The 22,567-nt window shown below is 35.6% G+C and overlaps 1 pseudogene; it reads left to right on the top strand.

The window, feature by feature from the left end:
• Positions 1 to 303: 303 nt before the first annotated feature.
• LOC100618542 (high mobility group protein B1-like) lies at positions 304 to 969 on the top strand (annotated as a pseudogene).
• The last annotated feature ends 21,598 nt before the right edge of the window (positions 970 to 22,567 follow it).

The raw sequence follows: 22,567 nt of genomic DNA, 5'->3' as shown, positions 1-22,567 counted from the left end.
ACACACACACACACACACACACACATATATTTTCATATATATATATATATGTATGTATTTTTAAAAACCTTATCTTTCATCTTGGAATCGGTTCTGTGTATTGGTTCCAAGGCAATAGAATGGTAAGGGCTGGGCAATGGGACTTAACTAGGGTCACATGGTTAGGAAGTATCTGATGCCATATTTGAACCCATGACATTCTGTCTCTAAACTTGACTCTCGATATTATGAGTCACCTGGAGTAATGTTACAGAACGGAGAGAGTGAGGAGGCTGCATCTGGCTTGCACTCTCACAGCCATTGCAGTGTATTGAGCTCCATAGAGGAAGTGCCAGGGCAAGAAAATAATCAAAAATGGGCAAAGGTGATCCTAAGAAGCCAAGAGGGAAAATGTCTTCATATGCCTTCTTTGTGCAAACCTGCCGGGAGGAACACAAGAAGAAGCACCCAGATGCTTCTGTGAACTTCTCAGAATTTTCTAAAATATGCTCAGAAAGGTGGAAGGCAATGCCAGCTAAAGAGAAAGGAAAATTTGAGGACATGGCAAAAGCTGATAAGGTTCGTTGTGAAAGAGGAATGAAAATCTACATACCACCTAATGGAGAAACAAAAAAGAAATTTAAGGATCCCAATGCACCAAAGAGGCCTCCTTTGGCATTTTTCTTATTCTGTTCTGAGTATCATCCAAAAATCAAAGGGGAGCATCCTGGTCTTTCTATTGGAGATGTGGCCAAAAAATTGGGAGAAATGTGGAATAATACTGCTTCAGATGACAAACAACTTTATGAAAAGAAGGCAGCTAAGCTGAAGGAAAAGTATGAAAAGGATATTGATGCATACTGAGCTAAAGGAAAACCTGATGTGGGTAAAAAGGGAGGCATTGTCAAAGCTGGGAAGAGCAAGAAAAAGAAGGAGGAGGAAGAAGATGAGGAAGATGAAGAAGAGGATGAGGAAGATGATGATGAATAAGTTTGTTCTAGAGCAGTTTTTCTTGTCTATAAAGCATTTAACCCCCCTGTACACAACTCACTCCTTTTAAAGAAAAAAAAAAGAAATGTAAGGCTGTGTAAGATTTGTTTTTAAACTGTACAGTGCCTTTTTTGGTATAGTTAACACAATACCAAATGTGTCTTTAGATAGCCCTGTCCTTTAGTGGTATTTTCAATAGCCACTAATCTTGCCTGGTACAGTACGGGGGTTGTAAATTGGCATGGAAATTTAAAGCAAGTTCTTGTTGGTGCACAGGACAAATTAGTTATATATGGGGATGTAGTTCATTTTCATCTTCAGTTGTCTTATGCAGCATATGAAATACTTGTTGTTCTGTTAACTGAATACCAAATTGCAAAAAAAAAAAGGTTGCAGCTGTTTTGTTGACATTCTGAATGCTTCTAAGTAAATATAATTTTTTTATTAGTATTGTTGTCCTTTTCATCGGTGCCTTTAAATCATAACTTCTTTTTGAGGGGAAGCTCGTCTTTGCTTTTTGTATGCCCATTTGGGATCATGTGAATTATTACAGTTATCATCTTTTTGTATATTTAATTGATTAAAAAAAGCTTTGATCGACATGCTCTGCATAATATTGATGGGGTAATAAAACTTGTATAGAAATGATTTTCTTCCATAACTGGAAATCAGAAATTCCCAGTTAATAAACTTAAATTTCACATAGTACAGTATTCTATCCAGTTACAACATTCACCAAGTGGAGAATATAGAAATCAGCAGCATAGAATTATTTGAGTGAAACATACTAAAATTCTGTCCTGGAAGGACCAAAAGAAGGGTGCGTTCTGACCTTTTGTGTGAGGGATTATACAACATTCACACCTTTATTACTATGTAACTGAAGTTATGTTTATAATTCCCTTCAGAAAAGCTGAGACTATGCCCCAAAAAGCATGAGTTGAAATGCAAGACTGCCACAGTAATCTTTGGCAGTAGACTTACTAAAGGCTAGGTAGTACAATGGAGCTGGCAGGGAATGGCCCTTGGGAAACTTTAGATTCCATAAACTGAAAATTCAGAGTTGATTTAAGTTAGTCCCAAATAAAGCACAGTCTCATTTAAAGTGAGCTGTTTTTCCTAATTCAGGTTTATGGATAACTAATACTTGAGCCTCTTTAAAAAATAGGTCTTCGTGGAAAATACACAAAATTTAGCATTATGGTAAATTGTTTGAACACCAAACAATTAATTTGATCAAATATTTTTCCCTTTTAAAATCAAAGCTAACTGTGTTCATTAAAACTGAACATTTATGTTTATCTGCTTACCATTTGGGGGGATAATTTGGCAGTTTTGTGGTTATGAAATTATGGTTCTCTTGAGTGCCAGTGTTTTAAATAGAGTTCTTGCACTTTTACACGCTTTTGTGATGGAGTAATGTTTTGTTATACAATTTCAGCTTTCAGATTCTAATTTCCGTTTTGCATTTGTTTATGTATAATTTCAGGAGGAATACTGAACATCTGAATCCTGGATGATACTAATAAACTAATGATTGCAGAGGTTTTAAGAAATATTATGAGTCACCTAGCTGTCCCCTATAACATATTTTAAAATTGAATGACTGTTAGAGAGAAATGGAGTAGAGATTGAGAAGGATGAGATCAAGAAAGGCAAGGTGAAGACTTTGAATGATAGACAGAAGACGTCTTTAAGACAGAGATAGGATGGAGAAGCCAGGACTCCCACATGTCCCTTGATTCCTAACACCAGCACCCCCTCCAGAAATCTCTAAGAAAGGTCTGCTTGGGTGAAATTCTCTCCTGGTTTTCATTAAGATTGCATTTTGTTTCTAGATTGCATAGTTTCTTGACTCTTATGTATTCTTTTGCCTAATCTAATGTGTATAACTTCCCCATTATTGCTTTACTGCTTGCTTTAGCAAAATATGTTTGCCAGCCAAAAAATTGCATCAGTGTTGATGTCATTATCCATATATGTATGGGCTGTCCTTTAATGGTTCATTACCACTAATAGAAATGTCATTGGAAAGTAGAAAGAAAAAGCATCTGGTTCAGTGTTGCAGTTATACAAATGAGAAAGTGTTGTGAAGCAGGAATCTGAGTTCTGTGATTAGAGATGACTTTCAGGATGAAAATGGAAACCATATCCTCAGAATTCATTGTCACTCAGGGTTTTTTCCCTGCTGTGGGGCCAGTTCAAGTTCCAGGACTTTCTTAATATCTGTATTGTATTTCTAGGATTGATATTTTATTAGGGAACCCCTGGCTTCAGAAACATATACAGGGTCAGATATTTACTTGGTTTCTTCCCCTCATGCCTGGAACTGGTGTGTGAGGAGCAAATTAGATCAATCAGTATTGAAATAAGGATCCAAGATAGAGTTATGCTTTATGGCTAGAGAAGGTAAATGAAGCACCTGTCCAATAATTGAGCTCTTAGACACTAGACCTCTTCTATCAGACTTACTGATCATCAGGGCAAGCCTGGTCTAGAAATTCAAATTCTACCAACCAACCCTCCCTCCAAAAGGTGGGATGAAATCATCAGACCAGTGTTTTAGGAAAATCAATTTGATAGCTGAGAGGAGAATGGACAGGAGCAGGAGAGACTAGAGGAAAGCAGATCAGGCTATTGTAGAAGTCTAGACCTGGGATGTCATCCCTCCTAAAGAGAGGTTGGATGGAATTTGACAATAGTCCATAGAGCTTCAAATATAAAAGTATTAATCAGCAGGATAGCAGGTAGCTGGTGAAGTGGAAAGAAGATTGATCCTGGAATCAGGAAACCCTAATTTCAAATATATCCTCAGATACTTTCTAGCTGTGTGACTCTGGGCAAATCTTTTAATTTCTCTTTACCGCTGTTTCTTCATCTATAAAATGGGGATAGTAATAACACCTATTTTTCGGGGTTTTTGTGGAGAACAAATAAGAGAATAATTGTAAAGCACCTAGCACAGTGCTTAGCACAGAGTAGACACTATATAAATATTACTGTTATTATTATTACTACTATAACAAATTTTCAGTCAGTCAATGAGCACTGATTAAGTACTTACTATGTGTCAGGCATTGTGCTATGTTGCAAATACTTAGTTTAGAATCTTTTCTAACTTATCTCCTTTGAAACAATGAGAATGAGATAATAAAACAGTGATATACAGCAGTTGGAAGATTTGAGGAGCAATTAATGATATATTATCTCATCTATGTCTCATAATAACCGTGTAAGGTGGGTATCACAGGTATCATTTTCCCTATTTTGCAGATTTGGGAATTGAGCCTCAGAGAGTTCAGGTAACTTTCCTGGATTTATATAGTAAGTATTAGAAGTGCCACTGGACCCAAACTTCCAATGCTGAGAGAGTGGGACTGTCTCTGTGCATCGACTTTTCCACTTAAATCTTCATGCACAAGTGTCTTTGTGCACAAAAACGCACAAAGACAATCGTCATCCTCGGTTACCGAGAGACTACTACTACTACTATTAGAAGTGAACTATAAGCCCAATTCAAGGCCAACAATCTCTCCTCATTACTATATACTGCCTCCCTATTTTATCCCCATTAAAATTTTATCTCTATTCAAGTTTTCAAATTATTAAGACTTTTTTTTATGGATTGTGGTACCCATGATTTTATTTATTTTTCTAGGTTTTTTGGCACTGGTAAATTTGATAAAGAAGTACCTTTTAAAAATGATGGAATGGGGAGGGGGTGGAGTCAAGATGGCAGTTTAGTAGCAGCAAAAGCCCAAACCTCTCTGACTATCCTTCCAAACCAATCTTTTAAAAGGGCTTCAAAATGACAAAAGTAAAAATTCAACAGCAAGATGGAACGAAGGGGATCTGCTGCTGAACATAACTTGAAAGGTAGTCAGAGAGAGTTTATTTTCATGGGGTAAAGGGGAAATGGAAGCAAAACTGCACACAGAGGAGTGCTGGCTGACTCTCCCCTCCATCTACTGTGCCAAAATCTGAACCTGGATATAGACCAAATTTGGGATCCCAGGACCTGAGTTTCACAAACAAAAGAGCACCTCAAACCCACCCCTTGAAGTCCTAGGCTGTGGCACTAGTATTCAGTGAGGTCCAGAAGTCCATAGTGCTGGATCCTTTCAAGTCTGCCCTGCTGCAATTAAGATTTACTTGCAGGGCAAAATATCTCACAGTGTATAACCCTGCAAGCCAGGAGAGGAGACAGAATCAGCAAGCAGCTTTCAGAATTCCCAGTATACAGGCAAAAAAGGCTGGGAAAATGAGTAAGCAGCAGAAGAAATATTTAATATTTGAAAATTTCTATGTGGAAAAAGAACAAAGAATAGAACCAACAAGAGATAGTGAGATCCAAGCAACCAAATTCAAAAACTAAAAAAACTTTGGAATTGATCTCAAGCTATGGAAGAACTCAAAAAGGAATTTTAAAAAATCAAATATGACAGGTTGAAGGAAAACAAGAAAAAAGAAAAAAAAGTAATACAAAAAGAAAATAACAGCTTAAAAAGAAAAAAATGTTCAACTTTTTCTACCACTTACATCTCAGGCATGGGTTCTTTTTTTTTTTAAACCCTTACCTTCTGTCTTGGAATCAATCTTGGCTCCAAGGCAGAAGAGTGGTAAGGGCTAGGTAATGGGGGTTAAGTGACTTTCCCAGGGTCACACAGCTGGGAAAAAGAGACATGAAAATATAATGAAGAAAAAGTTCTTAAAAATACAGAATTGACCTACTGGAAAAAGAGGCAAAAACCATCTAATGAAGAAAAGATTGTCATGAAATGTGGAATGGACCAAAAGGAAATGGAGCATCAAAAGTCATGGAAGAAATTCAGTCTTTAAAAATTAGAATTGGACAAATAGAAGCTGATGACATCACAAAACATCAAGAAACAATAAAACAAAATTAACAGAATGAAAACATAGAAGATAATAGGAAACATCTCATGAAAAAAAAACAACTGACTTAGAATATTGATCCAGGAGAGATAATTTAAGAATTATTAAGCTACATGAAAGTCATAAGCAAAACAAAGAAACAAAAATAGACATCATATTACAAGAAATTACCCAAGAAAACTGTCCAGATAGTCTTGAACAAGAGGGTAAAACAGAAATTGAAAGAATCCACAGATTACCTCTTGCAATAAATCCCCAACTGAAAACTCCCAGGAATGCTATAGCCAAGGTCAAGAGCTCCTATGACAAGGAGAAAATACTGCAAACAGATGAAAAGAAACAATTCAAATATCCTGGAACTACAGTCAGGATTACACAGGATATGGCAGCTTCCATATTAAAGAACCAGAAGTCTTAGAATATGATATTCTGGAAGGCAAGATAATTGGGTTTACAACCAAGAATCACCTACCAATCAAATTGGACTATATTCTTTCAATCATCATTTAATAAAATGAAGATTTCCAAGTATTCCTGAAGAAAAGACCAGACATAAACAGAAAATTTAATATTCAGATACAAAATTCAAGAGAAGCATAAAAAGACAAATAATAAAGAGAAAAAATTAAGGGATTCAATGATGTCAAATTGTTTATATTCCTATATGGAAAAATGATATCTATAATTCTTAAAAATGGGTATCATTGACTTCTGGTCAAGATGGCGGTGTAGAAGCAGCGAAAGTTTAGACCTAGTAAACCCTTCCTTACCAATCGCAAACAGAGTGCTCCTAGGCCACTGAAATTCAAGCTGAACAACAGGATAGACCTGGGGAAACCTCCTCCTGGACCTGGATCAAAAGGTACCGCACCCCAAAAGCCAGAACCCTAGATCACTCAGATCTAAGGGGTAGACAGAAAGAAGGTCCCAGGACCCATCCCCCCCAACCCAGAGTGCTGAGCCCACGGCAGCAGCCGGAACCTCAGGGCTCTGAGGACTCACCTTGAAAGCAACCTGAGCCAGTCTCTGGGGTGCCCAACACAGAAGGCAGGGAAACATAGAGAGAAGGGGGAAGCCCGTAGCCCCCTGGCTGGGTCCTTCCATCTGAGTCTCAAGGGATGTCTCAGCTTTAGGGCACCAGCTGAACCCAATCCCATCAGGAGCCCTCAGAGCTACTGAAAGGACAGAAAACTCAGGGCTGGCAATAGGGTTGCTCCTAAGAGCTTACCTTGAAAGTAACCCGGGCCAGTTTCCGGGCATTCAACACAGATTGTGGAGGAGGAGGTTGCTGCTTTTTTTCTTCCTTTTTTTGGCATGGGGATCATTCAGCCCATACCACCTGAACCTAATCCCATCAGGAGCCCTCAGAGCTTCTGAAAGAACAAAAACCTCAGGGCCAGTGAAGGGCCTACCTTGAAAACAACCCGGGCCAGTCTCTAGGCATTCAACACAGATTGTGGAGGAAGAGGCTTTTTGCTTCAGGGCTCATTCGGCCCAAACCAGGCGAACCTAATCCCATCAGGAGCCCTCAGAACCCAGGCAAGCCACGACCCCTCCCTCCTTAGAGAGCAGGGTCTTCTGAAAGAACCAGGTGAACCTAATCCCATCAGGAGCCCTCAGAGCCCAGAGAGGCCACGAATTTCCCCCCTTAGAGAGCAGGGTCTTCTGAAAAAACAGAAACCTAGAGGTGAAGTCAAGATGGCAGTTTAGAAGTAGCATAGACCTGGCAGCCTGGCCAGAGCTTTGGAGATCCTCCATATCTGCTCCAGCCTTCCAGGAAGTTTAAAACTCAGAGTAAACCCAGCCTAACTAAGCTGAACTCAATCCCATCAAAAGTCTCCAGAACACAGGGAAGCCCAGGCTCCCCATCCATCCTCATTGACTGCTGGACTTTAAGCCAATCAAAAGCCTCCAGAGGACAGGAAAGCTCAAACCCCAAACAACCCTCCCCCAGAGATTACACGAAGAGATCCTCTGTTAAAGCTCCAAGAGGGGAGACTGATAGAAGTCCCCAAAAAACAAAAAAAAATGAGGAATAAGAGCACAGACAAATATGGGGAGGAAAGAAGGGGTGAATTTGAACAAACAACAGAAACAGAAGGAAGAAACTACCATAGACAGCTACTACTCACCAAATGGAACAGAGGGGGAGAAATCAGCAAATGATAAACCAGAAATCCCAGCGAATTGGATACAGGCTGTGGAAGAACTCAAAACACAACTAAGAGAGGCTGAAGACAATTGGGAAAAGAACTTAAAAATTAAGATAAGTCATCTGGAAACAGAGGCACTTGAACTAAAATAAGAAAATAGTGTCCTGAAAGCCAAAATCATCCAGCTGGAAAATGAGGCAAAGGAGATAAAAGATGAGGCAAAGGAGATGAAAGACGAGATAAAGAGGATGAAAGACAATCTTCAAAGAAAACCAGACCAGAAGGAAAAAGACTACCAAAAAGCCAGAGATGAAATCCAATCTTTAAGAACCATAGTAAAACAACTAGAATCAAGTGACCTCACAAGGCAGCAGGACACTATAAAACAAAACAAAAAGAATGAAAAAATTGAGGAAAATGTGAAGCATCTCATTCACAAAACAGATGATTTAAAAAATCGTTCAAGAAGAGACAATTTAAGAATAATTGGACTACCAGAAGACCACGACAAAAGAAAATGCCTGGACATAATACTAGAGGAAATTATCCAGGAAAACTGTCCTGAAATCCTAGAACAAGAGGGGAAAGTGGAGATTGAAAGAATCCACCGATCACCCCCTGTATTTAATCCCCAACTGACAACACCAAGAAATGTTATAGCCAAATTCAAAACAATCAGATGAAAGAACAGGTATTACAAGCTGCCAAGAAGAAGCCATTCAGATACCATGGAAACATGGTGAGGATAACATAGGATCTGTCTGCATCCACACTGAAGGACCGAAAGGCATGGAATATGATATTCCGGAAAGCAAGGGAACTAGGCCTACAGCCAAGAATAAAATACCCATCAAAACTGACTATATTCTTACAGGGGAAAGTATGATCATTTAACACAACAGAAGAGTTCCAAGCATTCATAAATAAAAGACCAGACCTGAACAGAAAATTTGAAGTCCAACCACAGAACTCAAGAGAATCATCAAAAGGTAATTAAAAAAGGGGGAAAACAACAACAACAACAAAAAATTTTTAAGAGACTCAATAAGTTAAAATGATATGTATCCCTATAAAAAAAGAGGTCATTGGCAACTCTTAAAAACTGTTGCTATCACCTAAGCAGCTAGAAGAACTACACTCAGAGGGAACAGTGACAAACAGTATAGGATGAAAGGACAAGCCATAAATAGGTATATAGATATATGCATGCATAAATACATATACATGTGTATGTATATATATATATATATACATATATATATATATATGTATACATGACTAAAGCGAAAAAAGAAAAGAGGTTATGACTAAAAGAAATGGGAAAAGAAACAAATGGGGGTAAATTTATATGTCACAAAGAAGCTCATGGCGGGAGGGGGGGAGAACATTGATACACTGGAAGGGTAAAGAGGTTGGAGATAGGAAATACTCAACTTTTACGCACTTTGAAACTGACCCAAAAAAGGAAGAACAATCCAATCCATTGGGGAAGAGAATAGATTTGTGCCCTATAGGGGAGTAGAAGGGTAAAAAACAGACTGGTGGGGAGGGAAGCAGTACAAGGGAGGGAGAGGGTGGGGGGAATTTAAAAAAGACTACAGGGGAAAATAAGGGAGGGAATAAAAAGGGAGGGGGGTAGAAAGGGAAGTACAAGGGGGACTGATTTAAGGTAAATCACTGGACTAAAAGGTAGAGCTGAAGAAGAAAGGTTAGAATTAGGGAAGGATATCAAAATGCCAGGGAGTCCACAAGTGACAATCATAACATTGAACGTGAATGGAATGAAATCATCCATAATATATAGACGAATAGCAGAATGGATTAGAATCCAAAACCCTACCATATGTTGTCTCTAAGAAACACACATGAGGCGGGTAGAAACCCACAAAGTCAGAATTAAAGGATGGAGTAAGACCTTCTGGGCCTCAACTGACAGAAAGAAGGCAGGAGTGGCAATCATGATATCTGATAAAGCCAAAGCAAAAATAGACCTGATCAAAAGGGATAGGGAAGGCAATTAATTATATTTTGTTAAAAGGGACTTTAGATAATGAGGAAATATCACTAATCAACATGTATGCACCAAATAATATAGCACCCAAATTTTTAATGGAGAAACTAGGAGAATTGAAGGAAGAAATAAACAGTAAAACCATATTAGTGGGAGACTTGAAACAACCATTATCAAATTTAGATAAATCAAATCAAAAAATAAGAAAGAGGTAAAAGAAGTGAATGAAATCTTAGAAAAATTAGAATTAATAGACATATGTAGAAAAATAAATAGGGATAAAAAGGAATACACCTTCTTCTCAGCACCACACGGCACATTCACAAAGATTGACCATACATTAGGTCACAGAAACATGGCACACAAATGCAGAAAAGAAGAAATAATAAATGCAGCCTTTTCAGACCACAAGGCAATAAAAATAACAATCAGTAATGGTACATGGAAAACCAAATCAAAAACTAATTGGAAACTAAACAATATGATACTCCAAAATCGTTAGAGAAGAAATCATAGAAACAATAATTTCATCGAGGAAAATGACAATGGCAAGACATCCTTTCAAACCTTTAGGGATGCAGCCAAAGCGGTAATCAGAGGTAAATTCATATCCCTGAGTGCATACATTAACAAACTAGGGAGAGCAGAGATCAATCAATTGGAAATGCAAATAAAATGCAAATAAAAAAACTCAAAAGCGACCAAATTAAAAACCCCCAGAAGAAAACCAAACTAGAAATCTTAAAAATTAAGGGAGAAATTAATAAAATTGAAAGTGATAGAACTATTGATTTAATAAAAAAGACAAGAAGCTGATACTTTGAAAAAACAAACAAAATAGACAAAGTACTGGTCAATCTAATTAAAAAAAGGAAGGAAGAAAAGCAAATTAACAGCATCAAAGATGAAAAGGGGGACATTACCTCCAATGAGGAGGAAATTAAGGGAATCATTAAAAATTACTTTGCCCAATTATATGGCAATAAATACACCAATTTAAGTGATATGGATGAATATATACAAAAATACAAACTGCCTAGACTAACAGAAGAAGAAATAGAATTCTTAAATAATCCCATATCAGAAAATGAAATCCAACAGGCCATAAAAGAACTCCCTAAGAAAAAATCCCCAGGGCCTGATGGATTCACCAGTGAATTCTATCAAACATTCAGAGAACAGTTAATCCCAATACTATACAAACTATTTGACATAATAAGCAAAGAGGGAGTTCTACCAAACTCCTTTTATGACACAAACATTGTACTGATTCCAAAACCAGGCAGGTCAAAAACAGAGAAAGAAAACTATAGACCAATCTCCCTAATGAATATAGATGCAAAAATCTTAAATAGGATACTAGCAAAAAGACTCCAGCAAGTGATCAGAAGGGTCATCCACCATGATCAAGTAGGATTTATACCAGGGATGCAGGGCTGGTTCAACATTAGGAAAACCATCCACATAATTGACCACATCATCAAGCAAACCAACAAGAACCACATGATTATTTCAATAGATGCAGAAAAAGCCTTTGATAAAATACAACACCCATTCCTATTAAAAACACTAGAAAGCATAGGAATAGAAGGGTCATTCCTAAAAATAATAAACAGTATATATCTAAAACAATCAGCTAATATCATCTGCAATGGGGATAAACTAGACGCATTCCCAATAAGATCAGGAGTGAAACAAGGATGCCCATTATCACCTCTACTATTTGACATTGTACTAGAAACACTAGCAGTAGCAACTAGAGAAGAAAAAGAAATTGAAGGCATTAAAATAGGCAAGGAGGAGACCAAGTTATCACTCTTTGTGGATGACATGATGGTCTACTTAAAGAATCCTAGAGATTCAACCAAAAAGCTAATCGAAATAATCAACAACTTTAGCAAATTTGCAGGATACAAAATAAACCCACATAAGTCATCAGCATTTCTATATATCTCCAACACAGCTCAGCAGCGAAAACTAGAAAGAGAAATCCTATTCAAAATCACCTTAGACAGAATAAAATACCTAGGAATCTACCTCCCGAGACCTTTTCATCCAGGTCCAGGAGGAGGGTTCCTGGGATCTATGCTGTTGTTCGTTTTGAATTTCAGTGCCCTAGGAGCATATAGTTTGAGATTGGTAAGGAAGGGGTTTCTGGAGATCTGAACTTTAGCTTTCTCTAAGCTGCCATCTTGACCAGAAGTGTCCACAAGTAAATTTTATTAAGCATTTAAAGAACAATTAATCTCAAATACTATTGAAACTACTTGGCAAAATGAGGAAAGGAGTCCTGGCAATTTCTTTTTATAACACAAATATGGTGCTGATTCCTAAGCCAGGAATATCAAAAACAGAGAAAGAAAGTTGCAGACCAATCTCCTTAATGAACATAGATGCAAAATTCTTAAATTAAATACTAGCAAAGATATTACAGCAATATATCACAAGGATTATTCACTATAACCAGGTGGGATTTATACCAGGAATAAAAAGCTGGTTTAATATTAGAACAAGGATCACAATACCATGGACTACACACTGGATTAGGAATCAGAGGATGGAGTTTCTAAGATGACTCTGTTACTACTATCTATTGGACCATAGGTAAGTAATTTATCCTCCTTGGGCTTCTGTTTACTCATTAATCAAGAGATCACTTAGCATTTATTCAGAATCTACTATGTTTCAATAATTGTGCTAAACCCAGGTTAAGGTTTGGCTAGATGAAAATAAAGATTTTTCTAGCTCTAAGTCCTGTCAATGCTATGACTCCAAAATAAATAGTTTCTTTCTTTTTCTTTCTTGTAGTTTGGGAAAATTGGAATTAAATTCACAAATCTTTAGACCTGAGTCATTCCCGTTCTCCATGGTTTTTAAATGATCTCTGGCAACAGTTCTATAGTCATTCAGTGAATTCTTTCAATACCCTGGCATAAGTTCATCTAAATCAAGTAACTCACATTCATTGAAGGGTAGCTAGGTGCCTTCTTAATATCTACTAAATTATTTTGGACTTAATTTTAATATTAGCCATTTACAAATTCTTCCATTCTTAAGATATTTTCCTGTGTAGATGAAATGGAATTAAAGTAGAAGTTTTAGACCTTTGTCTTTTCTCCCTTGTCCATTCTTATTGTCTCATCTAGCTTATGTAAAAGTCCCACCCTCAGTCTACCTTAAAAATTGCCTCAGTCTACCTTAAAAATTGCCTCAGTCTACCTTAAAAAAGATACCACCCTTGGGTCCTTAGCATGCACTGCACCTACACAAGGATATTGTCAGGGCCATTTATTCTTTTATATCTGCCTTTGACACTTGTATACTGGAAAATATTTAACATCATTCCCCCAAAAAGTATGCTTGACACAGTTTTAAGTTTAATCTTCAGTATTAACAATTTCTGTATCACTCCCTTTAGCCTACAAAACAATAAATCAGGCAGTAATGAACTGGTATGAACTATCTCCCATTATTTCAGTTACCTATCCTTACTTCCCATTTCTTCATGTGGATTTCAAAATACTGTACTCCATAATGAGCCATATAGCTCTGTAGACAATCTCTCCCTTTTCCAAATGGAATTCCTTGTTTGTAGCATTGCAATTTAATTTTTAAAAAAGCATCTTCAAAACTTCTTGAACTGATTTTTCTTTTAGAATTGAAATGGTAGGATCTCATACATTTTATGAATTCTTTGAAATTCTTTGAAATGTGTCCCCTTGAAAAGTGTATGATGTAGGTCGACAATGCCTAGAGCATACCTTTTTATTTATTATGTACTCTAAGATGTTTACTAACTCCCAATATTTCCATCATTTTCATTTTATCAAGAAACTTCTCACTGGTCACATCCAGACAAGCAGTTTTTCTCCTAATTTGTGAATGATGAAATTAGCAGAAGAAAAGCCAAGAACCTATCATATATGCCAGTGAAAATGTTCTATAATAACTCCACACTGTCTTTGTGTCTAATTTGTTATCTTCCTCATATCTTTGTCATTCATTTCCTCCTTCTGGCAGAACTATCTGTTGTATATCGCCATAACTATCTATTGTATATTGCTGTATCTATCTGTCGTATATTCCCATAATACTTTGTTTCCTTTTCTGTCCATTGACCCTCATCCTAATGTTCTCCATCATGTTCTTTCCAACATCTATCTTTGTGTTTGTGTATTTCCATATAATTTCATAGCTTTTAGGTGTATAACACTAGATGAATATACTTTTATTTAGTCCTTTTGAATAAGACTATTTCCCTTCTGAGTTATCATCATTCTGAATTACTAGACACTTCTATTTCTGCTCTTTCTATTTATCCCTCCTATTCATTGTGACAAAGTGGCTTAATTATATATACAGGAGTTTAACCCCCCTCTCACATTTTCTGTTAAAGGCATCCACATTAGATTAGTAGTTTTTTTCTTTATTTTACTTTAATAACAAATTTCCACATAAGTTTCCCAAAGTTATGATTCATGTTGTCTCTTTCCCTTCTTCCTGTCCCCCTCCCAGAGTTGACAATCAGTTCAGTCTGGGTTATACCCATATTATCAATCAAAACACATTTACATATTATTCATTTTTGTGGGTGAATAATCTCATAAATCCAAAACCCCAGTTCATACACCCAAATAGTCGAGTGTAGATCAGTAAGTATTTAGCAAAAATATTCTTTCTAGATGTACTCTATCATTGACTCAGAAAGATAGTTCCTATATATTGAGCTCTGGTTCAGGAATCAAAATTTCTTCCTCTGGCATCATATTGTTTTTAAAAAATAAAATGAAATTGAATTTTATGAACTGTGAATGTTTTTACACTTAACATCTTTTAAATTTATACAATTTTAATTTCTAAATGTATTTCTCCTTCTTGGCTACACAGAGAACCATCCCCTGTAAGAAAGAAAAAAAGAAGGAAAAAACAAATAGTTCAACAAAACCAGCTAGTCCATCAATGAAATCAGTTAATATACACAATGTAACACACCCATACCTGCTCCTCTCTCCCTGCTTCTAAAAAGATGGCACAAACCTGCATTTTCTCATCTATTTGTTTTCTGGGGATAATGTTTGATCTTTATAATGATGCAGCAGTCAAGATTTTTATTGTTGTTCATTCTACTTTAATTGCTGAAGATACTTATTTTCTGGCTCTATTTCATTCTGCGTTGGTTAACATAAGTCTTCCTATGCTTATCTGATTTCTTTATATCATATTTTTTACAATGAAATATTATTCTTACATTTATATGTGTGTATATACATACACACTCACACACACATCACAATTTATTTAGTGATTCTCCAAAAAACAGTTATATAATTTGTTTCTAGTTCTTGGCTACCACCAAAAGCTGACACCATATTCTTAATATACAGGACATAACTATTTTCCCTTTTTTTCTAAAGTACATATAAGTAGCAGTGATGAAAATGCTACTGGTGTCATTAAAATAGTCAGCTTTTTTCTTAATACTTCATGACTCTCTTTCCATGCTCTGTCAACACCAGTCATTCTTTTGTTCAGGTTAAAAAGTATTTTTTTTTAATTTTTAAATTTTTTAAATTTTATACATACTAAGTTATTAACAATAACAATAAAATTTAGATAAACAAATGCAAAAAATGCAAAAACACAAAGTCTACATTGTTTATAATTTGTTTAAAATATATCAATTATATATGTGTGCTAATATAAACATCTATTTTTGAGTTCCCTTTGGATTTGTTTTACTCTGATACTTTTCCTTTTGATTTTGTAGCTATTTTAAAAAATATGATCATGCATAGTATATATTATTCTTATTTTCATTTCATCTTTTCATGTATTTTTCTTATTTTCTTTATATTTCCAATATTTGTTATTTCTAATAATATAATACTATCCATTAAATCCACATATCACAATCTATTTAGACATTTCCCGCAATCATTACATTTGTGTGGTTTCCAATTATTTTGCCCTTGCAAACAAAGCTTCCATGAATATTTGCATACATAAAAAGCTTTTTACCCTTTCATTGACCTTAGGTCCTAATCCTAGTATACCTTTAGGGGCTTATCCCAGTTATTATATTGTGAATAATTAGAAGTGTTTGTTGTCATTAGATATGAATATCCTTATCATATTTTAGCATAATATCATGCCACCCACATTTGTGAAGTGTTTGTTTAGAAATCTACCTTGCAATATTTTAGAAAGGAATGTGATTGGTGGTCTAATCTATCTCCCTATTCAGCACACAATAATCAGAGTTTCAAGATTACTTTGAAGGAAAGAGGCTAAATCATTTAGGGATATTTTTTTTTTTGAAACCACACATTCATTGTACAAGGGCATGTGGATTATTAGAGCCATTCTTCACCTCAACAGAATTAAAGTTTAATAAATTGAGTTAGGAAAGAGGTGCCATTTTTCTTTGTATGTTTGTTTCTTGATTACAAGTCACTTTGACTTTTGGATCTCTGTTTTCCATTTGTAAAATGATAGTGTGTGGTCAGATTCTTCCCAAGTTCATTCACAATGGTAATATTTTGTAATTCTAAGAATATGGCATGGAAAAGGGATACATAATGCCTTTTGTGAGGAAAAAAAAATTCTTATTGATGTTATACTCTAAATTCCAGTTTCTAAACTTTGTTTAGGATTTAAAAAACAAAGCATTGAATCCTCTTGTCTTTAGTAATTTCTCCACAACTCATTTTTCCTTTATCCTGGAATCATAGATTCAGAGATGGAAGGAGTTGATGGGAGTAACCTGGACTAACACCAACATTTTACAGATGAAGAAACTAAGGTCCAGAGAAATCAAGTGAATTAATTGTGCTTGGTTTACTGTAAATGGAACAGCCTCTATTAAACTCAAATCCCCTGACTCTGAATTTATGCCTTTCCTAACTGTGTTGTGGGGTCTCAATATGTGTTATTTCTCCTCAGTAGAATGTAAACTCCTTAAAGGTAGGGACTACTTCAATTCTGTTTTTGTGTCCTCCAGGACCTGGCACATAGCAAGTGCTTATTAAATACTTATTGAATTTGTACTGGATTATTTGGGGTTATTTCCCTTTATAAAAAAGTACATACCAAGCAATAATTGTTTTGTTGATTTTATCTTTAAATTTTGTAGAATCACCATTTTTGTTATATCAGGACTTTATTTTCTGTCTTTTTAGCCCAAAAAGAAATTTTATGACAGATGAGACAATTCTTACATTAAAAAAATTTAATTATCCCCCTCAATACCCAGGGATGTGGTACATTGTGTTGAATGACAACCACAACCCCCATTGGCAGATGTAAAATGGCTATTTGAATCAATGTGGTTTTTCAATTTGGGCCAACTGAGCTTTTATAAATAATGTAAATGAGATGACTGATAATGTCCTCATATTTGGGTCATTCCACTCTGCTTCCCATCTCCCTATATATGTATCCTAAGTTATATGTGTCCCTGAGACATCTATATCTATATCCATATATCTATGAGAATATATATGTGTGTGTGTGTGTGTGTGTGTGTGTGTGTGTGTGCATGTGTCCCTGAGGTATATATATATATATTATATATATATAAGAAATAATGGATATATATATATTATTTCTTAGACTTTAATCTTAACTCTTTGAGAGTTTAGAATCAGTTTTTAATTTAAATGTATTTACTTGTTTACATTAAAACAACCAGCTAATGCCCTCTTTCCCTCCATTCCCCATACTAGAGAGGGCATCATTTGTCAAAATTATTCATGCATATATAAAACCATGTCTTATTTGTTTCTATTTATCAATTCTTTCTCTAGAGATAGACATATATAAGCCATTCTTCAACCAATATTTTTGTTGCTGTATATAATATTCTCTTTGTTCTGTTTGCAAAAAATTAGACACTGAAGAGATGCCCATCAAGTGGGAAATAATCAAACAAGTTGTGGCATAAGATTGTGATGGAATATTACTGTGCCATAAGAAATGATGACTAGGTTAATTTTGGAAAAACATGGAAAGACCTACAAGAAACAGGTTTAAAACATCTGAAAATACAAAGATATTTGCAGACATTTAAAAGACTCTATCCTTGCTTTCTACATAATCCTTTCTAGGCTGTTCTCTCCCGCACACTAATATCAGACCTTGGCAGCGCCTGAGCATGTTGTCTGAAATTTTAATTAGCTGGCTTCCTGGATTTAACTAAGAGAAAGGAAGAGAGCTCCTTTCCAACTTCCAGTCAGGGCACTGAATATATTTCCTTAGAAATGTCTTATACTACAAATTTTTATATACCTGTGAAATATATGTGTATATATATATAATATATATATATATAATATGTAGAATGGATATAAATTTTACATACATGTATATATGTATTCAGTCCAATTCAACAAATGCTAATTAGGCACCTATTGTGTGTCAGCTAGTTTTCTAAAGACTGGGGATCCAAAGGCAAAAACTAAAGGGGGGCACAGTTTGTGCATAGAATGATAAAAACAAAAATATATACCAAGTAAATTCTCAGAGCAGGGCACAGGTCAATTGTGAAGAGGAGGTTGAAAATAGAACAGATTTCAAGATATTACAATGGATATATAAGAGAAAATAGGATAGGGACTTAAGAAGGACAGTGATGACATGAATTGGTATGAGAGATGAGGAAATGGTGACTTAGTGAAAGGAACTTTGACCTAGGCAATATATAACTGCTATCCAGGAAGTCTAAATGGAGCCATAAAGAAAGTGATTGTCACACTCTTCTTAGCAATAATTGTAATGTTGATTTGATTATCAAACCCTGAGCAAAAGGTAAGAAATGTGGTGGTGGTAGTGGTACATGAGTGAAGGGTTGATGAAGAAGTCTTTGTCCTACATTATGATCAGGACAGAATTTGGTGATGTCCTAGTACCTGGAGAAAGAAGAATGAGGTGTATCAGAGGTACTCACACTTCAAATCTTGGCCAAGTGAGCTGAGTCCCCAAGTTAATTCTACTGTGGAGTATATTAACTTTTCCAGAGAGGAGGATATTCAGCTGGGTCTTTGTTCCCAGAAGGAGAACAGATACAGAATTGGAAAGGTGACAGAACAGATAAAGAGACAGCGATAACTGCCTACCCTCCTCTCTCAAACTTTTGGCTGAGAAGGAAAGATAAAACTAACATAGCAATGGTTACCAACACCCAAAAACTATAATCCACAAGTACCAAAGAAAAATAAGATCCAACAGAGAAAGTCTCTGACACTGGATAACTTCTATGGTGAAAAAGAGCAGAGTGCAAAGGCAAAAGAGAAGAGTGACAAATAAGCAAACACATCCAAACTTAAAAAAAATGGAAATTGGTCACAAGCTCTCAACGAACTGAAAATGGAGTTCAAGAACCAAGTAAGAAAGATAGAACAAACTTGGGAAGAAAGGTAGGAAATAGAAATTCATGTAATTAAAAAAGAAAATAACAGACTAAAAGACAGACTCTCCCACTTGGAAAAAAGAAGTACAGAAATCACATGAAGTAATAAGCAAATTGGAGACCAGAATTGACCTTCCAGAAGCCATGAAAATCAGAATGGACCAAGCCAAAAAGGAAAATAAAAAAATCACAACTGAAAACCAATATTTAAAGAGTATAATTGGGCTAGTAGAAGCTAATGATACACAAAACATCAAGAATTAATAAAGCAAATTTTTAAAAATGAAAAAAATTGAAGAAAACATGAAGTAACTCATTGGAAAAACAATTGACCTAGAAAAGAGGTCCAGGAGAGACAATTTGAGAATCATTGGTCTACCTGAAAACATAGAAAAAAACAGAAGCCTTGATATCATGTTACAAATAACTTTCTCAAAGTCATCCAGTTAGTGTCTGAAGTTAGATTTGAACTCAGGTCTTTCTGACTCCAGGTCCATCACACTATTTATTTTACTATCCAGCCACTCTAGGTAAATGCATTCTCTACTTTGGTGGGACAATATTTTGCTTTGTCCTAGTTTTGTATTTGCTTCCTATCCCCAACCCCTCACCTATAATTCACATTTCCATACAGATCTGCCTATTTCCCCATCTCTTCAAAATCTTTATGAAAACAGTAGCTCTACATATAAGAAATATTTTTGATAAATAATGAGAATGCAACAGGTAGGAAGGTCTTCACCAATGACTTTCCTTTGTAGATCATAACTTTATAGCTGCAAAATGACAGAGGAATGGAAGAGGCAAAATTGTAATGTGCTTATATTTTGCTGAGTATGAAAAAAAATTAGATTTGTTTGTATCAAATGCCACCTTAAAGATTCCTTTTCAACAAGGCATTTCTTATGTGTATATTTAAATCATACAAGATTCCTTGTAAAGTTTAATAAGCAGAGATTATTGTGTTAGATTATAAATATCAAGCAAAGCATAAAAACATATATTTACCTCCCATTCTCTTTACATCAAGTTATACTAGAACTTTTTTTTCATTCAATGATTTGTTGGTCTTTTTAATAAAACAATTTATTCATATGCTAATATCCGCTCAAGCACACCTTAGTGATTAAAAAATTCCTGTGACAGCTTTCTCAAGGCTATTTTTTGTGTACTGTTCTTTTTTATTTTGAGCACATGAATACATGATATAGGAAAGTACAATTTTTACACTTGTCTCAGCCCACAGTGGGAAAGCCACAGAAGGAGGCTGCCTTCTTTGACAGACTGTCATTTGCTAATGCTTTGTGCCTCCCCTTGTGTGGTGCTTTTCTGACCTTATTATGGGCAGATCTAAACTCTACAACTCCAGCTTTAGCCCTGCTGTCCCAGCTTCACTTAACGATTTTCTCTTATCCTCTGGACTCTAGACCTGCAAACACTTTCATTTTGACCTGGTTCAGAATTCTGTTTATTTCAATCACAGCTTGAACCATGACCCTATCCCCAAGGTGGGCGCCTTTTCTCTTTCTCCCTCAGTCTGTTAGCTAGCTGCTCCTGATATGTCTCGGTAGTTATAATTTGTGGGTGCAATGACTCCAGGAGACTGTACAAATTGCCATTTAGGGCTTAGTTCTAAGTATGGAACAACAAGCAATATTTGCTGAATGTCTACTATATCCTTTTGGTGCTGAAAGCCTGAAATGTAGTTGTGGAGAAAGATAAAACAATAGCAAGCAATAAAAAAGCAATATATAAGTAAATTTGAAGGAGTTTAGAAAAGAGGCAGGTGGCACCGTGAATAGAGTAATGGATCACCTGAGTTCAAATCCAGTCCCAGACAATAATTAGCTGTGTTTCCCTAGACAAGTCCCTAAACCTCTGGCAGCCTTAGTTTCCTTAGTTGCAAAGTTCCTGCAGTGGTTAGATGCTTTGATTTGATGGCTTCTAAATTTCCTTTCAGTTTTAAATATTTGAACCTCTGAAAAGTAGATAGAATCATGAATTTAGGGACCAAGGAGACTAAATTCTGATCATCTTTTTTTGACTGGAGATTATTTATTTTACTATCTTCTCTAATTCTCTCTTTTTCTTTTGCTCTCTCTCATATTGTAAAATAATATGATGAATCATTAGAGCAGTAAATGAGAAGTGGATAGGTACAGATTTAATAAAAAAGAACTCTACTTGATATAAGTAAGAGCTTACCAATAATTTGCTGAAAAATGCATTTCTACCACTCCAGCCTTCCCTTTATGGAGTTATTTTTTCTAGTTTATTATACTGAAAAAACATAATCTTTGGAATTTGATGGCACTTCAGATTTCATTTCAGATAGAAAAAAAGACCACTTCTGTAAAAGAATTTTGTCACTGAATTCCTTGAAGGCTTGAGTTTTTAGTTTGGGGACTTTATAATAAAATCCATTTTATGCTCTTAATTTCTTTTAATAAGCATTTGTATAAAAGCAATTTTTTGATCCCCACCTGTGAGTTTATCAGTGTGGAAACTATTAATTTATAATGGCAATTTAGAAATCTGTTTGGAGCAATGTGAGATTAAGTGGCCCTTATCCAGGGCCCAAGAGTCAATATCTATCAAAGGCAGAACTCAAATTCAGATCACCCTCATTTCAGGATGAGTCCTCTAATCACAATATTGTACTGCCTCTCCCGACAGTGGCCACAGAAGCTAGATAAGTCAAACTGAAGTCCTATGGTTAACCTAGATCTGTCTCTATTGACATTTAGTCATCTTTTTTCTTGAAAAATGGTAACTCTCCAATCAACATTCTTTATGTGCATGTGTAGGCAGTGAGGTGGTACCATAGATAGAGTGTTAGACTTGGTCTCAGGAAGACAAGTTCAAATCTTGCATCAGACACTTACCTGTGTGACTCAAGGCAAATCAATGAATCTCTTAGCTTTAGGTTTCTCATTTAAAAATTGGATAATAACAGCATCTACTTGATAAGTTGTTAATGCCAAATGAGATAATATATGGAAATTATTCTTCAAACCAAAGCTCTACTAAAATGTTGGTTATTATTATTATTATTATAAAATCTTTATTTAGTTTAGAGGAAAGCTTCACTTATGCTATTGAGTGCCTTGCAAAAGGACTTTGACAAATAGA

The sequence above is a fragment of the Monodelphis domestica genome, chromosome 3, assembly GCF_027887165.1.
Source record: "Monodelphis domestica isolate mMonDom1 chromosome 3, mMonDom1.pri, whole genome shotgun sequence".
NCBI lineage: Eukaryota > Metazoa > Chordata > Mammalia > Didelphimorphia > Didelphidae > Monodelphis > Monodelphis domestica.
Note: the sequence above shows the minus strand (reverse complement) of the source record. Positions and strands in the feature narration are given on the sequence as shown.